Raw genomic sequence first — 6,000 nt, 5'->3', positions numbered from 1 at the left:
TGCGTCCATGATGATGTACTATGTGCAACTATGCCATTCAGAAAGTTATGCATTTCTTTATTGTGTTTACAGGGACCAAAAGTCCGCTATTATCCGTTATTGTTATTTAACTGTTATTGTACTGTACTGTAAAATAAAAAGAACACAGAACATATTTCCATGATGAATTATGCTCCGCTGCTTTTATGAAACTAAGTAGCGGCCAAGTTCAGCCAGGATCAGTTTAATATTCAGGTTTAATCCACTTTGTGGCTTTTACTTGCTAAATCGTGGAGATTCAACCTTAAAGCATCTTCTTCCATTTTTACAAATATGTGTCAGAGTGCTGATGCCAAAGTCACATCCATGTCGTGAACTGATTTTGAAATTGCAGCGCTGAATTTATTTATTTATTTATTTATGTATTTATTTATTTTTATTAAACTGATAAGAACAGATACTACACTTGATCTTAGCCAAAAGGCCGAGAGCGGCGCTGAATTTAAGCAGGACGTCCAATTACGCAATGACGTACAGCTGCACACTCCGAAGGCTGTCCCATTTATGCGTTACACCAGTGAAAGGAAGGACTCTGGCCTCGCCTCCGGAGGACCCGACTCCGAAGGAAGGATCCTACCAAGGAAGGATCCTTGACTTTGGGATGCAACCCCTGTTTAACTGTTGATTGAAGCCACGCCCCCTTTGAGTAGCCACGCCCAATTTTACTAACTTGTGAACGGTTTGTCCTACAGACTTGTATGAGGTGTCTGTGTACTCAGGACAGAGTCCCTGTTTAACTGGTGGTTGATTACCCCGCCCCTTTTGAGTAGCCACGCCCATTTTAGTAGCCACGCCCCTTTTGGTCCTGGATGAACTGTTTGACCTACAGACTTTTATGAGATGTCTGTGAACTCAGGACAGAGTCCCTGTTTAACTGCTGATTTAAGCCATGAGAATCATCCAGCAGTAGTCCCGTGGAACTCCAAAAATTTCCCTGGAATTTTGTTTCTAGTTATTAGTGCCACGGCTGAGCAGCGAGGCATCTCTTATTATTGCTCATGTTTATTTTTATTTATATATTATAGATTATTCTTCCGTAAAAACTTTGGCGCGTAACTAGTCCCGCAGCTTTGAGAAATCGCGAAAAGTAAAAACGGCAAAAGTTGCGCCTTAATCGGGAATCGTGTGGAATGACTTTTATTAGCGATCGGCGTGCACGTTTTCGCACAACGTGCACAAACGTGCACTTTTGCGCAAACTTTGGGGCCTCACAGTTTTTTTAGATCGCTCTAACAAAGCTATTTTTTCATTTTTCTTAAAAAAAAATATATGTAGACATTCAGGAAGTGAAGTGGTGTCTGTGAACTCAGGACAGAGTCCCGGTTTAACTGCTGAATTAATCCATGAGAATCATCCGGCGGTAGTCCCGTGGCACTCCAAAATTTCCCTGGAATTTTGTTTCTAGTATATAGATTATTCTTCCGTAAAAACTTTGGCGCATAACTAGTCTCACAGGTTTGAGAAATCGCAAAAAGTAAAAACGTCAAAAGTTGCGCCCTAATCTAGCCTGGGTATACCCAGACTGCCTTGCGCGCTCGAATTTGATTTCGAACCTCCAGCCAGTCTGGAAACGAGGCGATTATCTTAGCCCTGTTTTAGGGATCCAATCACAGAGCGGGGAGGGACGGTGAGACGATGACGCGTACTACTCGGCACTTAGAAGCTTTCCGGATCCAACATGGCTGCTGCAGACGCGAAACTCTCTTTAGCTGTAGATGGTGTTTTAAATAGTTTAGAGCGAAAGTTGAAAGGCGAAAGGTCTCTCGGCAGCTCCGCTGTCCCCCGGCTGGTAGCCAGATCACCGGTAGCGGGGCTATTAGCGCCGCACGGGCGGTTTCTGCGGCTCGTTGCGCCGAGCCGGCGAGACCGCCGGTCACCGCCGGTGATCTGGCTCCGAGCCGGGGGACAGCGGAGCCCCCAGAGACCCGCAGCAGCTTGTTTATTGCCCATAAAATCAGTGGATGTGTGGGGCAGAATGACATGAGGGGGAATAAAGCGTGAAAATAAATAATCTTGCAGAAAGCGAGAACTGGAGAAACAAAGCAGCAGCAACACTCTCTCACAGACACACACACAACAAACATCCATTTCTGTTGCTCTACTACGTCATCTTGTATAACTGATCTGATTGGCTAAGAGCTACCTACAGACGCTTTGATAGACATTCTAAGCGTCCAATAAACGGCTCCGGAGGATCGTAAACCACACCTCCTCTACGGAGAAAAGCATTGTAGGTGTCCAGACCTAATCTCCAATGAGATTTGGTCTGGTGTTAGCCAGGCTAGCCCTAATCAGGAATTGTGTGGAATGACTTTTATTAGCGATCGGCTTACATGTTTTCACACAACGTGCAAAAACGTGCACTTTTTGGCCCATCCAGAACGCATTGCGCCAACTTTGGGGCCTCACCATTCCCACACCGTTGCTCGTAAAATTCCGAACCGATTTCGGAAGTTGTACGGTGAAATTTCAGAGCAATTGCACGTATAGTATATATGGGGAGGGCGATTTTGCCATGTGTGTGTATTGCGCGGGATGTTCAGAGTCTAGAGTGATGATGTCATCACGCAGAGTGTAGAGGGAGAGAAGAAATTGTCAAAAAATAAATTTGAAAACTGCGCTCCAGGCCACAAATTCCACTCTACAAAAATAATTTATACATAGAAACGTAGGAAAATTTGTGTTCTCACTCATAATCCTCTGGTAATGCTGTCAGAGTTATAGTTTGGGCGTAGGACACAGAGAAGCGCACATGCACGTAAGCGCGCACACTCCTCACACATGCATACACATGCTTCAAACACACGCGCGCACACACACACACACACACACACACACAGGTAACTTTATGCGATTTTCGCTACACACACACACACACACACACAAATGCGTGCATAAGCACGCACACTCCTCCAGATACACGTTTCACACACACACACACACACACACATTTTGAGGTTAAAGGGCATCTCTTAAAGGAAATCTCTGAAGAATCTCATCATAGTGTACACACACCAGCAGTAGCCCCCGTGGCCCTTTCAGAATTTCCCCAGAGGAAATTTTCTAGTTATTATTATTATTATTATTATTATTATTATTATTATTATTATGTAGCTTTTCCAAATGAACATCCACATTAACAAAAAAAAGAGGTTTGGCACCAAAACTACTTTGTTAAAGTTTGGGAAAAGATTTTTTTTTTAAACTACTACCATAAGTAAATACTGGACACAGTAACAAAAGTGACAAACAGAAGTTAGCTACAAAAACGTTTTTTCCCCCCATGTTTTAACATCACATCTCTATTTTCTGTGAGTAATCCCCTCAGGCAAAGTCTGCAAAAATATAGACCTGTGTTTTACCTGCTGTGACAAGTCCAAATGTCTGCTGTGAATATTGATAATGCTTTGTACAATATTCCTCAATGCCAGTGGTGTAAAAAGTATTCAGATCCCTTACTTAAGTAAAAGTACTAATACCACACTGTGAAACTCCACTACAAGTAAAAGTCCTGCATTCAAAACGTATTCAAGTAAAAGTACAAAAGTATCAGCATCAAAATGTACTTAAAGTATCAAAAGTAAAAGTAGTCGTTATGCAGAATGGACCCACTCAGATTGTTTTATAATTCAAAATATATTGTTGGATTATAATTTAAACTACTTAATATACTGTTATGAGGTTTAATTAAAACAAATGTTTAATCACTTTAAATGTATTAGGTTTTCCATGTTCAATCCTGACCTGAAAAATAACTAAAGCTGTCAGCTTAGTAGTAGAAGTATGAAGTTACATAAAAAATAAATCCTTAACTAAAGTAAAAGCACCTCAAAATTGTGCTTAAGTTCACTACTTGAATAAATGTACGTAGTTACATTCCACCACTGCTCAATGCCCCTTCACCAAAACACTCTTCTCTAGCATGTTAAAATAAGCTTCCTATCAAACAGCAGGCTAATGGAGTGAATCCACCAAAAAGCAGAATGAGGGCAAATATTTACAACAACACAGCCTTGTTGCTCTCAGCCAGAGTTCACAGAGCTCAACATGTTTGTTTGGCCTGATGGAACACCTTGTTTCTCTATCGATTATAGAAAGGTAAACAGCGTTGCCAAACCCGACCTCTGGGGTGGAATATTGGATTGATATGCTAGGATCTGTTTGATGTTTCATCACATTAGTTTCTTTAAAATTCCTAGAGCTTCTGACAACTCTGTTTATAATCTCAGTGGATCTCTTGCAGTGCACTGTGACGGCATTTATGTAATGTACAACTTGTCGAGTGCTGTTAGTAGTGGATAACTGTGAAGTGCACTGGGATGGTATCAGTATTTTTGTCATGCTCACTGACTTGCTGTCGTGCTCCATTGCTAGCTGAGTTTCATTTCCTATCTGAATCACGTAATCAAGCACCCCTACCTTGACAAGTACAGTAGGTTGGCCATAGCAGTGTCTTTCACTCCTGCGATGAATCATAATCTGCCTCTTTGCCCATTTCTTTGCAGGTTTTTGTTGTGGGTTTTGTCATAACTTTGTTCTGTCTGTGTGACTTTTTCAAAGCTAGGAAGTTAGGCTACATTTAAAGTGATACAGTTCAGATTTTAGATTTCAGAAGCTCATCTTTATTACAATTCCTGATGTTCCAGCGATGATAGGCCGCATTAATGGTCAGTGCTGTGCAAATTCACACTTCTCAAGGGCTTGCTCAAAGTTCAGTTCAGATTAAAATTAACTAGTTCACAGTTCACAATTTTCTGAACTAGGTTCATAGCAAGCAGCAACCTCGGGGTCTGAGCAGGGACGTTAACCAGGAAGTGCCTTAAGCTGCATTTTACCAAAAATTCCAGCAGGCGTCGCTGACGGCGGCTGCAGAAACATTGCTGTCCATTAATTTCAATACAAAATGAGAAAACTTCTCACTTGATTTATTACCTCAGAATTATTTTTTTTTAGGAGATTAACACTATGGTCTCAATCGCGAGTAAACAATCTTCTTCAAGACAATTTGATGTAAATAGTGTAAATAATGGTCGCATTTAGCCGAAAATAAATTGTATGATTTGGGGTGTGGCTACCTTTGATTGGCAGGTCACTAACAAGGCAAGCCGTCATGAGGAGAGAAGCAGAACAAATCGTATTCACGGCAACGTGTCAATAAAGTTATATTTAATATTATATACATATAAAAAAGGATTTTACCGGTTTGGTCTCATAACTTTGACCTTTTAACACTATATTTTCACTTAAATAAAGTTCACTTTATTTGAACATTTTGTTCAGTAAAAATGTCTTGTTCAGCATTAGGTTGGACTAACAGACACTCCAAGAAGTCTTTGTTCATTTTTCTTCTGTAAGTAATGTAAATTTTGTTTTTGTTTTTTGTTTGCCAAAATGAGCATCCTAGTTCATGCTCCACTTAATGCTAACATGAATTAGCAGCGACTTCTTTGGTCAGGTTGAGGTGCAGAGAGGTGTGCAGTCAGTGTTGTCAGATCCCTCTCGCTCCTCCACAAAAATATGGTCTGCTCCCCGTGTCCGAAAAAAAAGATGGTGACACAAGATGGCAATGAGTGTAACGCTGAACTCGATGCCTCAAACGGGCAGTCCACAAACCAATAGGTGACGTCACAGTCACAGCGTCCATTATTTATACATGTCTATGGTTCACAGACCCAACAAAACTATTTCCTGTCCGGTTCTCCCCCTTTTTTTAAAGGCTTCACCACACTGTGTCATTTCAAATTTACTGCCAAAATGGCTGACGTTTAGACCTGTTTTGTCAATTTACAAAAAAAAGTATACATTTTTATTGGCACCTATACTGATTTGTTAACAAAACACCTTCAAATATTTATATGGGCTGGTACCAGTAGCTGCATTGTCTGAATTGCCTGCCATACCGGTGTTTTGTCGATATGTGCTTCCCCCAAGTTGGAGCTGCATATTATGGCAGATAGAAAG

The 6,000-nt window shown here is 41.0% G+C and overlaps 1 pseudogene; it reads right to left on the bottom strand.

Moving 5' to 3' along the window:
• Positions 1 to 362: 362 nt before the first annotated feature.
• On the bottom strand, positions 363 to 477 carry LOC131974038 (U2 spliceosomal RNA; annotated as a pseudogene).
• Positions 478 to 6,000: the final 5,523 nt, after the last annotated feature.

This window comes from Centropristis striata, chromosome 6 (assembly GCF_030273125.1).
Source record: "Centropristis striata isolate RG_2023a ecotype Rhode Island chromosome 6, C.striata_1.0, whole genome shotgun sequence".
Classification (NCBI taxonomy): domain Eukaryota; kingdom Metazoa; phylum Chordata; class Actinopteri; order Perciformes; family Serranidae; genus Centropristis; species Centropristis striata.
This window is presented reverse-complemented; position numbering and strand designations above follow the sequence as displayed.